The sequence below is a fragment of the Humulus lupulus genome, chromosome 7, assembly GCF_963169125.1.
Source record: "Humulus lupulus chromosome 7, drHumLupu1.1, whole genome shotgun sequence".
NCBI classification, from domain to species: domain Eukaryota; kingdom Viridiplantae; phylum Streptophyta; class Magnoliopsida; order Rosales; family Cannabaceae; genus Humulus; species Humulus lupulus.
Genome location: NC_084799.1, coordinates 69,968,426 through 69,992,654, shown reverse-complemented (window position 1 = coordinate 69,992,654; position 24,229 = coordinate 69,968,426).

The window sequence follows — 24,229 nt, the reverse complement described above, 5'->3', positions numbered from 1 at the left end:
CAGTGCTTAAATGACACCCGAGATTGCACTGTTCTCTACGAGAAGAGTATCGAGCATACTGCCGCGGTGAGTATCCTTCTATAGTCCTTCCTTTTCTGCTTATAATCACACTGACCTGGAGCTAATGGTGGTCTCTTCCTTTTTCAGGCTCTTGCCTTTACTGCCCAGCTCAACTATAAGCTGAACAATGAGATCCACTCGAGCAAGTCTCATGCTCAGGAGGCAAAGGATCTCCAGCTCAAAGCATGCGATGATCTGAAGGCAGCGAATGCGAAGCTTGAGGCAGGAGCCAAGGAACGTGAGGACATGGCCACCGAGCTTGGGAAGCTGAAAGCTGAGCTCGAGGAGCATAAGAAGGAGATCACCCAGCTTCAGGAGACCAACAAGAAGCTTGAAGAGGAAAAGGCTGCTACCTTCGACATCATGGAGGATGAAAAAGCTCGCCTCCTTGCTGAGTACAAAGAGAAGAGGGATCAAGCGGTTGACTCTGCTATGTACCGAATGTGGGCCTACAATGAAGATCTGGACACTAGCTTCTTAGGTCCTCACGAGGCACCGCTTCTTGAAAGGTGGAATGCTCGGCTCGAGAAGGAAGAGGCTGAGCAGCTTGAGAAGGAGAAGGCTGATCAGCTCGAGAAGGAAAAGGCTGCTCGGGACGCCGTTTCGGAGGGAGCCCAGGAGGATAGCCATGCTATTCGTCCTGAGGAATTCGGTGCTGCAGATGCTGAGAAGGCCAAGGAGACTCCTCCTCCTTGACTCTGATCTCGGGGAAACCATTTATTGGGGCTGCGTCCCCTTATTTCTGTAATTATTTTAATTTATACCCTCGGGGCTGATACAATTTCTTTAAATATTACTTATATATGCTTTACATTTATTGGCTCGAAATATTTGGCACATTTTATATTGATGAATCAGTTATGTTTATTTAGTCATACAAACATATTGTGGATTTAGGTTCGAAGCTCAATGCATTTATGCACAGTTTGTTCAAATTATCCGCTTCCGACAAAGTTACCAAACACATATATTTTGTTTAAATGTTAAATTTTTAATTAATTAAATAAAATATTATTTTTTCAAGTATTACCGAACAACACCGATAAAACCCCCCAAATTACCTTTTTATAAATAATTAGCCTCCCCAAAAAAATATTATGGCTCCACTGCAAAGGCTTGTGCCAACAGCAACAAGTGGTACCTCCTTTCAGTTTAAATATTCTCTTGTATTGGTAATTCCAAAATTTTAATGATCTTCTACAAATGTAGGAGAAGGTAGGCTACTATTAGCTCTATAAAATTTCGTATGAAACGTATAACAATTTTATTCCAAACCATTTAAATTTATAATATTCGCCGGCCGACAAATTTGGATGACATTAACAATTTTTTTTAATAACAAATGTATATATCAGCACTATACATACAAATCTCATGCTTATTTTATGTTCTTTTGTTTTATGTCTATAATTTTAGTTTGAGATAATTGCGCTAAAAATGTCAAATATTTTTATTTATATATTATTTTTTTTTTGTGGTAAAAATATCAAATATTTATTAACAGTTTTATTTATTAAGTATAAATTATTTTTTTTAGATGATAATAATATCAAAGTTTTATTAATAGTTATACTTAAGTACCAAATCTTTTTAAATAATTATTTATTATAAATAAAATTGATTTTATATATTTTATAAAAACTATTTAATGAATGTATATTTATCAATAATACTAAATTTCTAATAATAGTGACACTAAAATATAAATTCAATTTTATTTTCTAAATTTTTATATTTATTTAGTTTTTGTTAGTTTTTTATATGATTTTATAAATTAAAATTGATTTTATATATTTTTTTCAAAATAATTTAAGGAATATTTACAATAATAATACTAAATCTCTATTAATATTTACCTTTAAATATAAATTTAATTTTTTTATTCTTTCTATTTTTCCATTTAATTTTTAGATTTTAATAATTTAAAATTGATTTTATATATTTTTAAAATTATTCAAGGAAATAATTATCTTTTAAAATCAACAACTATTAATAAAAATTTAGTATTATTAGGTGAAACTATTAACAAAATTTTAATATTTTTGCCGAAAAAAATTAATATCTCTTCAATATAATAAGTGTGTAGATAATGAAAATTATTGGTTTTAACGGTTTTTTATTTTTTTAATGTTAACTTTAACGGAATATTCTTATATTTAACAGAATATTCTCATATTTAACGGAAGTTTGTAAACACTTAAACTTAATTAAAATAAAATAAATAATTAAAAAAATCAAAATATGATATTTTTAAGATATTTTACAATGATAATTATTTAAAAATAATAAATAATTAAACAAATTAAAATATGATATTTTTCAGATATTTTACAATGATAATTATTTAAAAATAATAAAATCATATGTTTTACAACTTAAATAAAATTTAATTAAACTTAAACTCACTTATTATAATAATATCATATTAAACATATAATATAATCTACTGTGAATTAGCAACAAATTGTTTTTTTTTTTAAACTAGCAAGAAACTTAAATTTAAAATCACGTATAATATTTAATATTACATTAAATATATAGTATATGTCAGTCCCAAATTAAAAAACTAAAATAAACATAAACTTAAACAAAAATAAATAAATTATTTAATTAAAATAGGATATTTATTTCAAAATTTATATGATATTAATATAACTTTAATAAAAATAATTAATAAATTCTATAAATAAAACTAAGCAAATGTGCATATTGCACGTTGCTTGTATTTAGGACTATTTTTTTTTTATAGAGTTTATAAAAAATAAATTCTATAATTTTTTTTAAATATGATATGTATTAAAAAAATTGATATATTATATATTTTGGATATGTACTAATTTTTTTTATTATTTCCTAATATTCAATAAAATCATTTAGGACTATTTATTAAATATATAATATATTTGACAATAAATAATTAGAATTAAGATGTGAATAGAGGAAAAAAAAAAAGAAGGGTGTCAACAGTTGTACTTTTATATTATTGACAATTTTATTTTTTATTTTAAGTTTGAAATTGAAAAAAAATCATTGTTTTACTCCTAAAATTATCACTCTATAGTTTTTTTTTTTTAAATTTTATAACTAACTATATTTGTCTTATGCATTTAATTTAGGTTAGGTTTGAAAAACTAAATTGTAATTGGAATAATTGAGTGTAATTTGAAGTAATCGCTAAATTTAACAAATTTATGTGCTATATAATTACGCAGAAAATATTCATAGTCCCTATGAAAATTGAATGTATAATTAAAGAACCTAATAATTACACAGCAACTTCCAATCATACCGTTAAAGTACTATTTATGTATATGAATCCCTCGTCGACTCTCTATAGATTAGAATATGTATGATCAAATTTTAGTTGTTATGTTTATATAGTTGTTATAATATTTATAAAAATATTGTCATTAATTTTTAATGTTGAACAATTATTAATATTTTTAATAAATATTAACATAACCATTAAGCATTTATAACAATACTAGATACAAACAACGTGCAATATACACGTTGTTTAGTTTTATTTATAGAATTTATTAATTATTATTATTAAATTTTTATTAATGTCATATAAATTTTAAATAAATATCCTATTTTAATTAAATAATTTATTTATTTTTGTTTAAGTTTATGTTTGTTCTAATTTTTGAATTTAGGAGGGACAACAAAAGATCATATATTATATTTTTAATGTAATATTAAATATTATACGTGGATTTTAAATTTAAGTTTCTTGCTAGTTTTTTTAAAAAAATAATTTTTTGCTAATTCACAATATATTATATTATATGTTTAATATGATATTATTCTAATAAGTGAGTTTAAATTTAATTAAATTATATTCAAGTTATAAAACATATGATTTTATTATTTTTAAATAATTATAATTATAAAATATTTCAAAAATATCATATTTTAATTTGTTTAATTATTTATTATTTTTAAATAATTATCATTATAAAATATCTCAAAAATATATTTTTTTCAATTATTTATTTTATTTTATTTAAGTTTAAGTATTCACAAACTACCATTAAATATAAAAATATTCTGTTAAATATAAGAATATTCTGTTAAAGTTAACCTTAAAAAAAATAAAATACCGTTAAATTCAAAAATTTTCGTTATCTACACACTTATTATATATGAAAGATATATTTGGAAAAATGATCTCAATAGCAATTTTTTTACTCGTTTCATAGGTAGTTTCTTATTGATAATTACCATGTAGCCACTTATTATAGTCTATTCTTATCATAATTTCCCCCTAAAAAAGATTAAATTGATTATTTTGGATGTGATCCAACCTTGTCACTACCATTAAATGTGCCACTTTTTGTTCATAGATTAGCATTTAAAACCCCTAAAATGAGGTGAGATGCTTGCTAAATCGCTTCTTTTTCTTAAAGCAATCAAAAGTTATGTCCATCCTTTTTCAAAGCCTACGGATTAAAATTCACACATTTCATAATTTTTCCCCTTTTATATTGTTACTTTACCTATATGAGATTTATATTTATGTGATTCTTCTTACAGAACTTCATTACTATAGTAATAACATGATAATATATATATATATATATATATATTTATACCATCCTTTACATTTACGTTCGATGAAAATTTGAAATTAACACGACTTCTATGGAATTCTTTCTAATTATTTCTGCAAAGACTTGATGAATAGCCTTGAAATTAAGTTTTGTCATGGATTATGTCCAATTGATCATTCAATGATAAGTTTCACTTCTATTAAAAAAAAACATGACTTTTATGGCTATTCACTTTAAATAAAAACAAAATATGAACTTGCTTTTCGGAGCATCTTCAAGAAAATATTAAAATAGTGATGCATTGTTAAATTTTAGCATATTAAAAAATATTAATTGTGTCAAATTTAACACAAATATCACGAGTCAAATTTAAAACAACAATAAAATTTATTTTTATTTATCATATTTCTACTAATTATTATAAATTTAACATTTTTTATTTACCACATTGTCATAATTTGAATAATATAAATTATTATGTACAAAATTTACAACTTATATTGAAAATGTTCTTATAATGTTGTTTAATTATCATCATCAAAAAGTATTAGTAGTATAATATTAATGTCTTGAGAAGGAGGAACAAAGTCTAACAAGAAAATATACATATTAATCAATGAAAAAAGTTTGTCTCCGTATAAACAAATCAATAATTAATTTATAGGGAATATGTGCGAGAAATGTCATGTCCCATATAGACCATATATTCGTATCAATATCACATGCATACATATCATAACAAACCTATGGTTTGTGAACTTTTTTAGTCAAAATCGGACCGGATTTGATGAATGATTCATATTACCTTTTATTTGTGTTTTTCATTACTTTGCGGGAATATATATTCCAAGCCCTACATATTACTACTACTACTACTACTACTACAAAACAGATCTAATAATTAACCAAATAAATAGTTAATATAAAAATAATACAACGTTTTATTAATGTGATTGGGGAGACCTCATCCAGGATTCGCTGCCAATCTGGCTATCTCCTGTCTGTATATATCGTGTAGAGTAGTAGTGATTATAATTTTTTTCCTTTCTTAAAGTCTATACGTAATTTGATTTTTTTTTAATTATGAAAAGAAGAAAAAAAAAAGTATAGATGTATATTTTCTTTTCCAAAGTGTCTTTTCTTATAATTTACATCAAAATAATGAGATTGACGCCGCCTTCAGAGCTACCCCATGTCTGTTTGTCTAGTGAATGGGTGTCCACCGTCATGTTCTTCACCTACCAATTATCAGAAAATATTTTCCTTTTTCACAACACCCATTTTACTTTGTTTTCTTTTTTTATAAATATATATGTACACTTACGTATAACACATTATTGTGAGTTGTTCACTTCAAGTATATATGTGTATAATATTAATTGAGCTGGGTAATACATTTTTGTATTATGTAATATGCTTTACACAAGCCCATGCAGAAACTTATCTCTTCACGTTTATCATGTCATTCTTTTCGGCTAAGATAGAGACCGGAATTTTTTTAAAACAAATTAATCGTTCAAGTCTAATAAAGATTTATTAGACACCACTCCCGCCGCTCATTAATGTATATACTAAGACTCGTATAATCTTGCTTTTCATTTTCCAAGATTTACTACACTACAAGTCCAATATGGCATGCCATTATTTTGATTCTTGGGGTGCAACGACACTAATTAACAACAACATGCATGTTAATTGCATATGTATGTTTTAGTCAAACGAATCAAATAAAAGTAATATTAATCGGAGATTGGAGTGTATATTACTGTAGTTCTACAGTTACTGCTTTGTTTTTTTCTTCTTTGTTTGGTTATGGCCGATGAAGTAAAAACAAACTGAAAATATATAAACAAAGATATGATGAAGACAATATAATAATAAATAATGGGGTCTCTCTGTGTTCTGAAAACTTGAAGGTTTTAACATGTTCCATTTGGCATGCCTATATATAATCATATAGCTAGGTTGCTAGTACACAGTATATATATACGCAAATGACATTATATACAGTGCTACAATGTAAAAATGGAAATATTAATGCATGACATATATATATAGATTTTAGGCAATTGAGGAGCATGTTCTGGGTATTTTCTTATTGGCTCACTTTTACCAAATTCATGTGAGAGTGAACAGTAGAATATAATTCTTCTTATTAATAGTGTTTAGCTTTAGCTAGCTATTAATTTTGGACACTCTGTATTGTACAGTATCAATCACCGAGTGGAAGCGCTCTAAAACGATGCAAGATTATAGTGGTCTATATCGATGGTCTCTTAACTCTAGCTTACTATTTATGTGTAAAGTATATATTGCTTATTGTTAAAGCCAGGTTTGATCAATGGAGACAGTTCATCTGGCTACTTAATAGAGCACAGTAATTTGATCTTCTGTCTCAACCTTTCAACATGGCTCCATTTCTTTTATTTTTCTGAAAGTGAGTGACAATTGGTTTGAGCAGCTAATAGCATTAATAATAATAATAATAATAATAATAATAATAATAATAATAAATATGGATATTTGTGTGTCATAAATATTTTATACTTAATTTTTTTATGGTAAAATCAACCAACGTTACAATTTTATTGTAACGGTAACCACCAGCATCATTAAAAACTGTACAAACTAAATAGAATATTATGTGTCACATTGTCATTAGTCCACCCATAATTTTTTTAAAAAAAATCTTATAAAATAATTGTTACACCCAAATTTCGAGCATGGTAATTATAATATCGAAATCTAGGCTCGTTAGGTATAAAATCGAAATTAACTCAACCAATTATTTGATCTCCTATTTAGAGATGGTTTCACTGTGAACGACAAACTTGCGAGCTCGAGGGGTATGTAGCCTCGAAAGTGCTCTGGATTTATAAGTTGGATTCACAATTCACGATTGCAGGGGTTCGACACTTGTATGAGTTTCCTGATGCATCTCTTGCCCTTAGACAAGATGGTTCGAGCTCGAGAAGTGTAAGCTCGAAGGTGATGGCTTCGTCACTGGTTCCTTGTTGGGGGCATAGGCGAAGCAAGACGACGAGCTCGTGATAGAAAAATAGTCTCGAAGGTGTAATGAACCCAGTATCTAAGCTAGTCGGTTACGTGTGAAGGTGTTTATCGTTGTAAAATCCCTATGTTTAAGGGATATGATGTAATTAGTTATTTGATCCCATAGTCAATGGGATATTATCATGCACGTAGCAAATAATGTATTAATTGACATTATATCATTTGATTCACAGAATATCTTCCCGAAATATGTGGGAACGAATTCTAAAACCTTCTCTATAAATAGAGAAGGAAACTCCATTTGTAAGGGATCGAAATATTGTGATTTGGAGAGAAAACTCTGGGAAACTATTCCCTGAAAGTTTCCAGGAATCTCCAAAGAACTAATAACATAGACTCGTGGACTAGGCAGATTTCTAACTGGTGAACCACGTAAAAACACCTTGTTTTCATCTCTTTATTTCACTTCTGGTCTATTCTTGTTTAATTGCTCTCCTTTTTAAGTTGACGAAAAGCGGCGTCAACAATTTGGTGCTTTCATTGAGAGCCATTAAATAGTGCGTGAGTCTGTTTAGTCAGAGAGCCTCTCTGATTAGCAATGGCTGCAAACGATCCCAATATACGGGAGGAGGAAATTCCCTTTGAGGAAGATTACCCACGGCGGCGTGGGAAGCAACCTATGGCGGATCCCGATCCCGAAGAAAGGAGTGACTCATCCGATTCTCGAGGACCGCCTGCCCCCAGACCCGACGAGGACATGTATTATAATCCCAAGAGATATGTTCCAATTGTGGAACTTGAGAATAACCAGCTGAACAAATAGTTGGCAGAAGCTACCAAACACAATGAGGAGCTAGCCAGAATGGCTGCAGTGGCACAAGTGCCTCCACGAGACATTGAGGCCCCACCTCGTAGGCCTAGGGGACGTCCTCGCAAGAATGTGGCCGCTTGGAGGGCGGAACAAGCACTGCCACCAACATCCCATCCTGTTCATCCGAGAACACAGAGGGGGAATCGGGCCAAGGCCCCTGCCAACCCGACTGCAGCAGCATAGCCACCAACATCCCATCCTGTTCAGCCGAGAACGCGGAGGGGGAATCAGGTCAAGGCCCCTGCCAACCCGACTGCAGCAGCACACACGGGAATGGGGAATAACCGAGCCCCCTAAATGGCTCGGACCTCAAATCTTGGTGCTGCGCAGAATGTCTCGGAACCTAACCGGGCAAATTCGGGACCTTCTAGGCCCAACAATGGGAGACAACCATCGTCTCCCATAAGGCACCCGCCATCACCAATAAGGCATCCCTCTCCCATAAGGCACCCGCCGTCACCAATAAGGGATCCCTCATTAATTCAGGAAGCTCCGTGACCTGCCCATCAAAATAGGGATCAATAAGCTGGACCAGGACAAAGAAATGAAGGAGAGGCTACCCAAGATTGCAGGGCTCCTCAACCTACTAGAAGTCAAATATCACGGTCACGAGCTGCTGGGATAAGGAGACGAGCAGGGGATCCACCTCGTAATCACCGAGCAATAAGCTATGTAAGTGAAAGCTCGGATTACACTAGGTCTGTGAGCATTTATGACACAGAGCCAAGGAATTTCGGGAATCGAGGAAATCACCCTGACCTACAGGAACATTTAAACCATAATCGGGGACGTGATAATCCCCCGAAATCGGATCTACGAGATCATCTAAATGGTCGCAAACAACCAAACTACAATCCTGCACCGAGGCAAGGAGCTGGAGTTGTTATCAACGATAACCAGCCCCTTCAAGTTCCAATTAGGCATCCCGTAGATCCTGTCCAAGAAAGGATTGAGTAGTTGGAGAGAGCATTCAGGCTCTTACAGAACGAACGTAGCCGGGAACGGGATGAAGAGTTCGATGAGGAACTCGAGCCCTTTGCCCCGCATATCTCTAAAACCCCGTTTCCTCAAGGGTTTTCAATTCCTCATGTCTCGCCATTCGATGGAAATTTGGATCCATACAACCACTTGAGCACATTCAACACAATTATGCGGGCTAGCAATGTGGGTGTAACGCCCTGGTTACCCAAGAACAGTTACGGTGAACAGTAAACTGGAAATTTGACTCATTGCCTGAGTCCTTTGGTCAAAAACGTCTTCTAGGTGTTATTAACAGGCTAAGGTGAAAATTAGCAAAAAGGAAAGGATATGTTTTATTTAATACATAAAACTGTTCATGGGCCCACAAGAACATTTACAAGTTATTTACAACTCAAAAGGGTCATTACTGTTCCAAAATTACAAACTCGCTGACCTAAGCGACAAAAATAGGGTAAACCCCCTAGTTCCTCTGAGAACTCCTTGGGCGTGGTGGTCAAGCGGCCGCATATGTACACATCACCACCTAAGCTCTCCACTCAGGGCTGGGTGAGCTTTTCTTTCCCTTTACCTGCACCACATAGCACCCATGAGTCAAAGCCTAGCAAGAAAACATAGCATTATATGTAAACATTATCAAATGATTATCATTATAATCACACAGAGCTCATAGCTCTTAAACAGATGAGTGAATATCACTTGAGGTTCTAGAAAACCATACTGAGTGACTGACAAGCAAGTCACTAATTTAAACAGAAGAATGGCTGCTAGGTAAGCCACTAGCCTTAAACAGATGAGAGACTGATAGGTAAGTCTCTAACTTAACGGATGAGTGACTGATGGGTAAGCCACACAAGCGCTTAAAATATTCATCGAACTTGAGGTCGGTCTGGCATTAATGCTCTTTGAGTCATCCAATGCAGATATCGATTAGATCTAATCTTTATTAGCTTGTGTTAGACATGCTAAAGCCGTCTTGACTAATGAGTCAGCTCTATGTGACCAGTGCCCAGTACCACTGCCGAACCTGACTAATGAGTCACAGCTTCACAGTTGATACTGACACCTTTGCCAAATCTGACTAATGAGTCAGTACCATGCACAAGTGAGCAAGATTTGCTAAACATTCAATAACCAATCCATGTCTACTTTTACACAATCAACATGCCTCAAGATTAATCATGCATGTCACATATGGGGTGCAGTTCTCTTACCTCTGATTCGAGCTAGAATGAATAAAAGAACGACCCTTGAGAACGGTTTAGCTTTTAGTCCTTTAGCGGTTACCTAATCATAACACATTATAGGATACCATCAATAACATGATAATCAAGGGTTCTCAAACCAAGATTTAGCCTCCGAGACATCAATCCTCACTAATCTGGGTAGTAGGAGTGATCCCGAGGCCTAAAACCATGATCCTGGGGTCAAACACATGCAAATGGGCTCAACCCTGCTCAAGAGCCGCGGCCCTGGCACCTTGTGCCGTGGCCCCCAGAAAATCCAGAGGCAAGCGCCGCGGCGCCCAACACCAAGGGCCGCGGCGCCGAGCGCAAACAGAACCTCCTCCTTCAACCTCGAGCTAGGGCCGTGGCGCCCAAGAACAGGGTCGCGGCCCCCAACCCTAGGCCATTCCCAAACGCGTTTTCAACTTCTCAAAACCTCCAAAATCATACCTAAACATTCCCCAATCATCAAAACAAGGTTCCCAAGCTTCCCAATGCTCCAAAACCCTCAAAACCCAAGGTTCAAACAAATCGAAAACCCAACAATTCACAAAGTCCAATTCAAAGTTTAAAAACTTTAAAAACTCAAAACTTTAAACTTAGATTACCTTCGATTAGGTTGTTTTCTGTCAAATCCTTCGGTCAAGAAGCTTCTAATCTTTCCTAGGATCGCTATGCCTCGATCCTCACTCGATTCTGACTCCTAGAACTCAAGATTTCTTCAAATATGCTTCGGGTGGCAAAAAGGGAACTAACGAAGGAGAACGAGAGGTTTTCTAATCGTACGTTCTATCTGACAAGCTACTTCAAGCTTAAGTAATCTCAAATAAAACCTAGTGCTCGGGGTCCCAAAAACACCCCTGGGGACATTATAGTCAAAACTTCCAGAATTTCACCATGATCTCAATAACTCCCAATTTATCATCAAATAAACATTTTTATTACCCCATAATTGACCCTGTACGCCCTAATTTTCCAACGGGCTATTAGTGAGCTGAGATACGACCTAATTATATTAGCCACGTGGATCCCCCATGACCGGAGCTGTTGTCGTCAGGTCCTACCTCTTTAGCACGAGGTATCCAAAGGTTCGCCAAGATTACTTAAGGACCGAGTCAGGACTGTGAAGGCCACAGGTCGAGGAGGTATCCAGCTCGTGGTACGAGCTGGAGTTGGAGGCTATGACCATTTATAAAGTCAACCACGCAAGGTAAACGTGCATATATCAGACATCACGTGTCTGATATATCCCTGACTTTTCGGACACGCAGCAGGAACGTGCGTATTCAGGCACCCACGACTGGGTTGGGCCGTGCGGCCCATTGTCCCCCTTACCTATTGATTAGATCACACTTCATATGTCAGGTTTTAGGAATTAATCATGAATGTCATAGAAGTGACATGATAGGTAAGAAGGTCACGGGATGACCCCCCTTACCAACTCCCAGGTGCCCTCTCCTATAAATATGGAGACCCTGGGAGTTGCAAGGGGTTGGATTCTATTGTGTAAGGAAATACCCTGTAAAAAATACCAGGCATATAGCAATAATATTGGCTGATGGAGTAGAAGGATTTTAACCATTGAACCACCTAAAAAACGTAATTGTGTCATCAATCCATTTAAAGATCATTCATCTATTTCGGTTCATTGTTAAGCACTAATCCCTTCCTCTTATTTTCTTAATTACCTGTTGGCGAAGAACTGCGTCAACAGTTTGGTGCTTTTCATTGAGAGCTATTTAGATTGGTGCTATTGCAAACATCCAACTATGGTGACCACTCGATCAAGACACGGTAACGAGGCGGAACAACATGATGGGCAGGAGGCTCATCATGCTGCCATCTCCGGTGAGCAAAATCCTGAGGTCTAGCAGCGGCCGGGCAAACAGCCGGTTGGCCAGGATGACACTGGAAGTTTGGCGCCCCGGCCACCTAATCCAAACCAAGATTTTTACACTGTGGTAGAGATGGAGAACACTCAGCTGAGGAGCCAACTAGCGGAAGCTAGTCAGCAGATTAAGGAGGTGTTGGCCCGACTACTCCCTCTTACAACCGACGCTAACGTCGGAAAGAGGCAAGGCGAGACTCGTAAGTCCCGCCTGGGTAATCGGTCCAGGCCTAGTCGCTCGGACAGACCTCCGACATCCAACTCTATTCCCTCATCGCACCATCGAGAGGCAAACTTCGAAGAAATGCCTAGAGCCGAACAACAGTATAGTCGCTCGGTCCGAACTTCAACTCCCAGCTCCCAGCTAGCCTCGAGCGTGCCCAGGAGGGCTCGAGGGATTCCAGAAGGAGATCCAGGGAGGGCTCACAGCACCAGCCCGTCCCCACCAGCCGTCCTGCGCCTCGTCCAGATTGCCAGGCGCGAGGCCTGCAAGTTGGCAGGGCCAAAAGGCCCCCACCTAACTTGATCCGCCCTGATGGAACCAGGATTGCATCTCCGGTCAGGCATCCTTCGTCACCAATAAGATATCCGTCTCCTCCTCGGCCTATCCAAGATATTCCTGCTTATGGAAGCAGCAGGAGAAACCCGCCATCCGTAGGACCTTCCCGACGTAGCAGGGCGCCCAGATCCTCACCCCTAGAGGCGGACTCCGAGCTTCTCTAACGGGAGCTACTGGACCGGCAGTTGCCGGAGTGACCTTTCTGGCAGAGACTTGCGTCAACGCTTGAGCTCGGCGCAAAGTCCTCGAGCCACCCAGAGGGGCGACCTGCGAGATCGCCTTAACTCTCATAGGGGGGAAGCAGTAGGAAGTGGTAGCCATGCTCTCTCAGGGGAAGACCTATCCGAGGTACGTAACGGTGGGAATGCCCCAAATAACCTATCTCAAGATAGGAGGGGCAATAACCCACCAAACGTATACAATGGATCCGGAGCTGTTGAGCAGCCCCGGAATAACCGAGGAAATCAGGACAAAACCCTTGAGCGCCTGGCTCAGATGGAGGAGCTAATGAGGAAGCTCCTATCGGAGAAAGAGAAAGACGAATATGATTCGGGGGACGAGCTTGAGCTCTTCGCCCCCAGCATAGTAGCAACGGCATACCCACCCGGTTTCCGTATGCCGCACCTGTCCAAATTCAACGGAGACGGAGATCCGTTGGATCATTTGGGGATGTTCAATACCCTAATGATGGCCCACAACATTGGCCCTGAGCTGAGATGTCTGATATTTCCCTCCACACTGACCGGACCAGCCAGACAGTGGTTCAAACAAAGCAAGAAACAATCAATCAGCTCCTCAAAAACTTTCTCTGCTGACTTCAAAAGGGCATTCCGAGCCTCCCAGGCTGCCCGCGTCAAGGCCGACTCCCTGGCTAACGTGAGGCAACAACCAGACGAGCCTTTGAAGGCTTACTTGAGCAGGTTCGCGAACGTCGCTGCTCGAGCCAGAGACGCAGATGACAGCTCCAAGGTCATGGCTTTAAGAACTGGAATCCTCGTCGGAGGGGGAATCTGGAACGAAATACAAAGGAAGGGAGTTAGCTCAGTGAACGAGTTCCTAAATAGGGCCCATGGGTGGATCAACTTGAAGGAGGCCCAAGCCTCAGCTGCAGGAACCAGCCAGGTCCCTGAGCAGCCCGCTGGAGTGGGAACGGAGGTCGTGACAGCGACCCAGAACGTTACACAGAATAACCAGTTCGGTGGAGGCAAAAGAAAGGGGAACGGCGAGGGCAACCAGCACGGCCCAAAGAAGAATAAGTCCGTAAACAAATTTAAGCCGGTCTACGCGACTTATACAGAGCTCACCCACTCTAGGGAGAACATCTTCCTAGCGAACTTTGCTCGCCTCCCTTGGAAGAAGCCGGAGCCGTTAAAGCACCAGAAGGGGAAGAGAGACACCTCCAAGTTTTGCCGTTTCCACAATGACGTTGGCCACAATACTGATGATTGTAGGCATTTGAAAGATGAGATCGAAACTCTCATCAGAGCCGACCCCTTGGCTCAGTACGCGCGGAACAGGGTTCCAACAAGTCGACCTACTCTGGAAGTCCCGGTCAGTTAGCCTGGGTCCCGGGTCAATCAAGACGTCCCTCCTCCAGTGATAAGAGGAGAAATATCCACTATCTCGGGAGGTCCGCATTTGGCTGGCGCAAGCAGGGGTGCCCAAAAGAGGTACGTAAATGAACTCAAGGCGCATAATGGAGTAGAGTTCGTCTCGGAGCAGCGTCTGCCAAAGCAGCAGCGGTTGGAGAGACAGCCAATCACTTTTACTGAAGAAGATGCCAACCACGTTCATTTCCCTCATAACGACCCCCTGGTCGTAACAGTGCAGCTCGCTAATCGGAGGGTTAGGAGAGTGCTGATCGATAATGGGAGCTCGGTAAACCTTCTATTCTGGTCCACGCTAGAGAAGATGGGTTTGACTGTCGCCGAGCTGAAGGCTACCTCCATGATGCTGTATGGTTTTTTGGGAGAAGGATCAGCGACTATAGGGACGATCGAGCTGGTGATCACCTTAGGAGAAGGACCTCGGATAGTCTCCAAACTCCTCGAATTCGTGGTCATCGACTGCCCCGCTGCGTCTCATAGCTTTTGAGGCCATCACCTCCGTTCGCCACCTCACGCTGAAATTCCCTTCTTCCACGGGGATATGCATGGTCCGTGGCGATCAGCTTGCTGCCAGGGAATGCTACAATATTTCCATGAAGGGAAAATCGAAACCCAGGCAGCTAGCAATGGCCATCCAAGGTGGAGGAGAAGAATCTCAGGAACCTTTAACTGATCCTGAGATTGAAAAACCTCAGAGCGTTGAAGGGGAAGATATCGTCTTAAGCGAGGATATTGACCCCCGAATAGGCAAGGATAAGTCTGAGCTCCAGGCTATTGAAGAGCTCGAGGAAGTAAACATCGATCCACAAAATCCTTCACGGATGGTCAAGCTCGGGAAAAACCTTTGTAGCAAGGGAAAAGCGGAGCTGATCAAATTTCTGCAGGATAACCTGGATTTGTTTGCATGGTCACATGAGGACATGGTGGGAATCAGTCCGAATATCATCATGCACACCCTTCATTTGGATAAGAGCGTTCCTGCAAAGTCCCAGAAGCAGAGGCGCCTGGGAACAACTCGGGCCGAGGCCTTAGAGGAAGAAGTAGCCAGACTCAAGAAATGCGGCTTCATCCGAGAAGCCAAGTTTTCGGTTTGGATCGCCAACCCCATGCTGGTCCCGAAGCCCAACGGGAAATGGAGGACCTGCATCGATTTCTCCGACCTGAATAAAGCCTGCCCCAAAGATTGTTTTCCCTTGCCAAGGATTGACCAATTGGTAGATGCCACGGCGGGGCACGAGCTCATGTCCTTTATGGACGCGTACTCAGGCTATAATCAGATCGCCATGAATCCGGCGGACCAGGAGCACACCAGCTTCATGACCCCGACTAACGTCTATTGTTACAAGGTCATGCCATTCAGGCTGAAGAACGCTGGTTCTACATACCAGAGGTTAGTAAATAGAATGTTCGCCAACCAGATCGGGAAGAACATGGAAGTGTACGTCGATGACATGCTGGTCAAGTCAAAGACTGCCGATAATCATGTTTCCGACCTAGAAGAATGCTTCAAGACACTATGGGAGTACGGCATGAGGCTTAATCCACAGAAGTGCACTTTTGGGGTCACCTTTGGAAAATTCCTGGGTTTCATCGTCAATACCCGAGGAATCGAGGCAAACCCCGACAAGATCAGGTCATTGCTCGAGCTTCCCTCACCCAGGTCGCGCAAAGACGTCCAAGGCCTGACAGGAAGGGTGGTAGCCATAAATCGGTTTATTTCAAAATCCACCGACAAGTGCCTGCCATTCTACAACCTGCTCCGAGGAAATAAGAAATTCAAATAGACAGAAGAGTGCGAAAGTGCTTTCCTCGACCTGAAGGCACATCTGGCCAAACCACCAGTATAGTCCAAACCAAAGGCAGGAGAGCCCCCTTTTCTCTACCTAGCTGTCACAGAGGATGCAGCTAGTGCCGTATTGGTCCGAGAAGAAGACCGGGTTCAGAAACCGGTCTACTACATCAGCAAGAGACTTCTCGAGGCTGAATCCCGATACCCGTTGATGGAAAAATTGGCGTTCTGTCTTATCACAGCCTCTCGAAAGCTCAGGTCGTACTTCCAGTCCCACTCAATACACGTCATGACCAATTAGCCTTTAAGGCAGGTTTTGCAAAAACCTGAAGCATCGGGACGCTTGTTAAAGTGGGCTATCGAACTTAGTCAGTTTGAGAATTTGTACACCCCACGAACTGCTATAAAAAGTCAGGCCCTGGCCGATTTTGTGGTAGAGTGCACAGGATTCCGGGAGGATCCTGTAGAAGACTCGCCCTAGGTCGCCTCGACCTAGACGTCGTGGAAGATCTTCGTGGATGGCTCATCCAATGAGAACGGATCTGGGGCTGGAATCATTTTGATATCCTCTGAGGGACATAGATTCCACTTGGCGCTGAGATTCGGATTCAAGGCCTCCAACAACGAGGCCGAATACGAAGCTTTGCTGGCCGGGCTAAGAATAGCCCAGGAGCTGAAGGCGAGATCCGTTCAGTGCTTCAGTAATTCCCAGCTCGTGGTAAACCAAGTGCTAGGCGAATATCAGGCACGAGGAACCAAGATGGCTGCTTACCTGGCAAAGGTAAAATTCGAACTGTCCGCGTTTGGGCGAGGCTCAATCGAGCAGATACCTCGGGAGCAGAACGCTAATGCAGACGCTCTTGCCAAGCTCGCCACCTCCGGGGAGACGGAGGCTTTGGGGTTAGTACTGGTAGATTTCTTGGAGAAACCAAGTATAGAAGAAGTCGGGGCGGAGGTCGAGATGATCGACGCCAGGCCGACCTGGATGACCCCCATCCTTGAGTATCTCACCGAAGGGAAGCTACCTCAGGGGCGTAATGATGCGCGTCGGGTATTGTACTAGGCCCCAAGGTATACGATGGTAGACGGGGTGCTATACCGACATGGGAACTCCCTACCCCTCCTACGATGTGTTCTTCCAAGTGAAGCAAAGGCCATCCTGCAGGAGGTGCATGAGGGTTTTTGCGGGGATCACACTGGGGGGCAAAGCTTGGCCCTAAAGGTCTTAAGGCAAGGGTATTACTGGCCCACTCTATCCAAGGACTCGATCTCATACGTCAAGAAATGCGACAAGTGCCAGCGATTCGCCACAATTTCCCGAGCTCCCCCAGTCGAGCTAAAGATGATCTCTTCCCCATGGCCATTTGCGGTCTGGGGAATCGACTTAATTGGTGCCCTCCCTACTGGAAAGGGCGGGGTCCGATATGCTGTTGTGGCCATCGAATACTTCACGAAGTGGGCTGAGGTAGAACCTCTGGCAAAAATAACTTCCAAAAAAGTCCTCGACTTCGTGGTTAAGAGCATTATCTACCGATTCGGGCTGCCCAAGAAAATCGTATCCGACAGACCCTAAAGGCGAGCCTTAAGAAGAGACTAGACGAAGCCAAGGGGGTCTGGCCAGAATAGCTCCCCCAGGTTCTGTGGGCATACCGGACCTCGCATCGGACTCCTACGGGTCATACTCCTTTCTCCCTGACTTTTGGGAGTGAGGCAGTCCTCCCTGTGGAGATTGAGGTACCTTCACATAGAGTCCAGGCATATGACCAGGACCGCAACCATGAACTACTTTGCGCTTCCCTTGACTTGGTTGATGAAAGACGAGAAGATTCGCAATTTTAGCTCGCACATTACCAGCAAAAAATCTCTCGTTATTTCAACTCAAAAGTCAAAAAGTGCACCATTAGCATTGGCGACCTGGTCCTCAGGAGAGTCTTCTTAGCCGGTAAGGATCCCAAAGATGGAGTATTGGGACCGAACTGGGAAGGGCCATATCAAGTCATCAAGGTCACTGAAGAAGGAACTTACAAATTAGCTCAACTCAATGGAGGGGCAGTCCCACGAACTTGGAACGCCATCCATTTGAAGAGATATTATCAATGACACCCTTGTATGGCTTAAAGGCCACTTTTTATGTATTGAGCAATGAGAATTAACTTTTTGTTCATGATTGAATACATTTGCAAGTGTAATCTAAAGTAACCACGAAAGACCCTTTCCTAGTTACTTGGGGGGCATATGGTGCCTGGATATAACCAAGTTGCCTTAAAGGCTTAGAAGTTAATACAAATCGATTGATCGTTGTTTTTCTTAAAGAACACGAGATATTGATAAAAATTAACGCGAACTAAGCTCTACCCTGGAAATAACCAGGTCATAAAACTTAGAAGTTAATTCAAATTGATTGATCGTTGTTTTTCTTAAAGAGTACGAGATATTGATAAAAGTTAACGCGAACTAAGTTTTCAAACTAAGGTCCTGGACATAACCAGGTCATAAAACTTAGAAGTTAATTCAAATTGATTGATCGTTGTTTTTCTTAAAGAGCATGAGATATTGATAAAAAATAACGTGAACTAAGTTTTCAAACTAAGGTCCTGGACATAACCAGGTCATAAAACTTAGAAGTTAATTCAAATTGATTGATCGTTGTTTTTCTTAAAGAGCACGAGATATTGATAAAAATTAACGCGAACTAAGTTTTCAAACTAAGGTCCTGGACATAACTAGGTCATAAAGCTTGGAGGTTAATTTAAATTGATTAATCGGTATTTTTCTTAAAAAGCACAAAATATTAGTAAAAAATTAACACGAACTAAGTTTTTCAAAGCAGTGACCAAAATGCGTAAAGTAAAAATTAATAAAACCAATTGTCTAGAGGTGGAAAAACCTCATGCAAAGTTACACAAAAAAAATGATAATAATAAAGGAGTGGGTGCGAAAAAGAAAGGCCCTAGGCTCCACCGGGCTGCCCCGTGGAGGTCGCTGTCTCGCACTCCTGCTCGGCCATGGTGGATGCCTCCCCGGTCTCAGAAGGTGCCTCTCGTTGGAGGCGAGCTTTGAAATCTTCCTGGAAGACCTCCCAGTCCGCTCCTAAGAAGGAGAAGTCGCCGTCCGAGTTATAGACCCAGCAGTGGTAGAGCATGTCCTCCATGGCAGAGCTGGAAGCTGCCTTCTCCGTTTCCAAGGCGGCCTTAGCCTCCTCGGCCCCAGTCTTCGCAGAATCTAGCTCGACCAGCGCGGCAGCAAGGGTGGCTTTGGTGGCCTCGACCTGTTGAAGCTTAGGACGGGCTTTTTCCAGCTCGGCCTGTGCGGCCGCCAAAGCATCCTTGGCTTCTTTTTCCTTCTGTTGGGCCGTTTGCAGGGCGCCCAAGGAAGTTTGATGGGTGGCCAAAACTGTCTGATGCTCGCCCCTCATCTCCTCGAGCCGGGCCCTGGACCTGGATATGCTCCGGTGAAGGGCCAAGACACTCTACAAAAACAGAGAGGCAAATGCCTTAGAAAAAAAAAAGAGGAGAAACCGGGCCAGGCATGATAATCAAAGATCATAAAGGGGTAAAGTCAGCTTACCGTTAGAGCCATTCCCAACGAAGAATCCATTACACTCTCTGGGTTCCTTGTTTCGATGGCCCGCAAGTCTCTCTCAGTGGCGCGGTAGAAGTGGTCAACGACGTAGCTCGCCGTCTCATACACCGTCCCCCGAAAGACGTTTGGTATCTTCTCCAGGGCCTGATGGTCCACCGGGATGTGCACCTTGGGGGCCGCGTTTGCTGAGGCCTCGAGCTCCGCCCCTGTGTCCCGAACAAAGGCCAGAGCTCGCGGAGGGGGCGGGGGCATGCTCTCCACTGCAGCAGGAGGTGTAGTTTCCTTGGCCTGGGCGGCTGGGGTTTGGTCTTTCCCCTTTGCAGGGGACTTGATTGGGGCCCCAACGGTTTTCTTCGCCACCCCGGAGCTTCTTCATTTTGGGCCTAGAGGCCCCAGCTGAGGAGTTCCCTCCGATGAACATAGCTCGCAGATCTCTGCTCCCGGGTTGAGACATTTCCTCTGGCAAAACAAAGACAACATTAATATACAAGTAAGCATTCATGCAAAAACAAAAATAAGGGGGAAAAAGTGAAACTCAAGTATATATATACTAAAAGGAATCCTACCCCCAGAGCTAGAAGAGGAATCTATGGTCACGACCATCGGCCCCGGAGCTTTTGCGGGGGAATCTAAGACAATTACTTCTCGAGCTGGCGTGGGTTCTGGGTCCAAGACTGGCTTAGGACTAGACTCTTCTACGTATTGCTTAAGACCTGGAGCTACGATACCCTCCCGAAGCAAGGGCCATGACCGAAGGTTGGTCCCATACTCCTCAAATAAGGCCGACCTAAAGGCTAGGGTGTTGTCTACGACTATGGTACCCCTAGGGTGGCTATTTTTGTAATCCAGCACGAGCCGGTCGACACAATGGAGCAGGGTTATATCAAGGTCTGGGTCACTTAGATGGCGTTGGACGAGCTGTTTGGGATTGAACCTAGCAAGCCGGGGGTCTGCGGTGGCCCTATCTAAGCCCCTGAATATATATGGGTTACCTTGGCCGGAGGGACCTGCAGCTGCTTCGGACCGGATCCTCTCCTCGTCCGTTCTTTAGGCTACCTCCAGCGCCCGCTTCCTCCTCACGAGGGGCACCTCGTCCTCATCCCCCGCGCCCTCTTCCTCGGGGATGGACCTCATCGCGCGAGCTGGGGGAGGCACCCGGGGTCTCCTCAAGTTCAAAGTATGGCCTGGAGAGATCAGCTTGCATGCCAGCATCATCTCGTCTGTCACGAGCTGGCGATAGTCCTTTTCACTGGGGGGCAAGCCCGCTAGTGTCTCGTACTGACTCCCGAGGATCACCGACTTATCTGTCCTCGCAAAAATTGCTGCAAAATTATTCTAAGTCAGAAATGGATACAGGGGGGAGCTAACCGATACTTAACTTACGAGCTAAGGATGAAAGATACTTACGAGGACGGTTGAAGTAGTGCAGGTCGCAGTTGCGAAACCCCTTGGACATAAAGAACTGGTCTTTGAAGTCGTTGGGGTGGCTGGGCAGCTCGATGACCGCAGCCGTATTTGGAAACCAGGTCAAGTAATAGAACTCGTCGCCTCGCCCTCGCTACTCTGGGCTGGCCTTGAGGCAGAAAAATTGTAGGATATCTGCCGGAGTGGGGACCTCCCACTCCTGTTTCAAGAACAAATATCTCAACCCCGCCAACAAACGATAGGAGTTGGGGGGGAGATGGAAAGGAGCCAACCTCACGTAGTTAAGGAAGTCGGCAAAGTATTGATCCAGCGGGAGGAAATACCCAGCCTTGAAGTGCTCATCATTCCAGACCGTGAACTCCTCGTCGAGCGGCGCGTAGCTCCGCTCACGTTCTGTGGGAGGTCGGGCGATCAGGGCGCCCCTCCCTAGTTTGATGTTGTGGGAAAGGAATATTTTATTCACTTTCCCCTTGTCAGTGATCTTCGAGACGATCCTCTCGGCCTTGAAGAAAGCATCGGGCGCCACCTCGAGCTCCTGCTCCACGGCCGGCCCAAAGATAGGGATTGGGGAGTCTGTCATCACCTCTTTTCCTTTGGATTGTTGGGAGGACAAGCTGCCTGCGATCCTCTTAGGAGCGTTCTTCTTGGGTCCCATCTGGTCGCCTAGCGAACAAAAGAAGAAATTTCATAAAAGGCGACCTAAGCATAAGGGAGAATCAAAAGGGGTGTTTCCTTTGCACGAGCTGAGGTAATCTCAGCCCGTGGAGAGTGAGACCACGCGGTTCTATGAACACGCGCCTGTGCTCCCAACAGATCCCCGATTACTCAGAATTCGTGTGTCAGGAGGGTCAGGATAGAAATTTGCCTTGGAAGGAAAGTTTCAGTAGGCAAGAGGTGCAAAATTGCTTGTGAAGAGTGTCCCCTAAGCTACCCGATTTTGCAGCCGAAGTACTGGATATTTTAAACAAGCATACCAAAAATCCTACCCATAAAATTTCCCCAGAAAATGCACCCTATAAACCATGCTCCTAAATGGTTTTCTACTACAAGTGATACCCTAACCTAAAAGCTTTCTTCCTTCATACCCACAAAAAACCAACAAAACCTTGCATGCAGCAACATGAATTATTTACCTAGGCTATAGTGAAAAAGAAATTCAAAACATGCACAGTCAGGAGACTTACGGAGTATTCTGGTTGAGAAGAGGATGAAGGGGTCGTCTAGGTTGGGGTTGCGTCGGAGTAGTTGATTCCGAAGCTTCACGGGAGCCCTGGCACCTGAACTTCTGAAGTGCTGGAAACGGTAACCGGGAGAAAAAGAGGGTTTTTTAAGGGTGAGAAGAGAGAAGACAGAGGAAAATTCAGAAAATTTTCAAATGAACGGGTGGCCCAAAAGTAAGGTGGCCACCTCTTTGATATACGTGAAAGGCCACGTGAGGAGGGCCGTTGGATTGCCTTGATGTGGAATCCGAGGCTCTCCACTCGAAAGGCGAAACGACGGCTGAGCATAGGCTAGGCCATTTAATGCGGTTCTCGGAAGACGTACCGTCACCAACCACGATGTTCCACGTATTCGACGCCTGCGTAAAAGATGGAATATGGAGAGTCCATGGAGAAGCCTAAAAGCCCCTACTGTGGCCCTACACGACGTCGTGTACCACGAGCAGGGGCTTGGGGGGAAAATGTACGCCCTAATTTTCCAACGGGCTATTAGCGAGATGAGATACGACCTAATTATATCAGCCACGTGGATCCCCCATGACCAGAGCTTTTGTCGTCAGGTCCTACCTCTTTAGCTCGAGGTATCCAAAGGTTCGCCAAGATTACTTAAGGACCGAGTCAGGACTGTGAAGGCCACAGGTCGAGGAGGCATCCAGCTCGTGGTATGAGCTGGAGTTGGAGGCTATGACCATTTATAAAGTCAACCACGCAAGGTAAACGTGCATATATCAGACATCACGTATCTGATATATCCCTGACTTTTCGGACACGCAGCAGGAACGTGAGTATTCAGGCACCCACGACTGGGTTGGGCCGTGCGTCCCATTGTCCCCCTTACCTTTTGATTAGACCACACTTCATATGTCAGGTTTTAGGAATTAATCATGAATGTCACAGAAGTGACATGATAGGTAAGAAGGTCACGGGAAGACCCCCCTTACCAATTCCCAGGTGCCCTCTCCTATAAATATGGAGACCCTGGGAGTTGCAAGGGGTTGGATTCTATTGTGTAAGGAAATACCCTGTAAAAAATACCAGGCATATATCAATAATATTGGCTGATGGAGTAGAATGATTTTAACCATTGAACCACCTAAAAAATGTAATTGTGTCATCAGTCCATTTAAAGATCATTCATCTATTTCGGTTCATTGTTAAGCACTAATCCCTTCCTCTTATTTTCTTAATTACCTATTGGCGAAGAACAGCGTCAACAGACCCCGTTATGACAAAATCGCTAATCCACTAAATAGGACCGTCTCATGCCGAATAGCTAGAATATATCTCCATAATAATGGAGTCTCATTCACAAATCACATCATGCACCCAAATACACAAATTTACCCTCAATGGGCCAAATTATCAAAACATCATAATATTTCAAATGTGGACCCACATGCATGCATATATCATCATATTATAATATAATTCACATAAACATGCATATATTCATTTA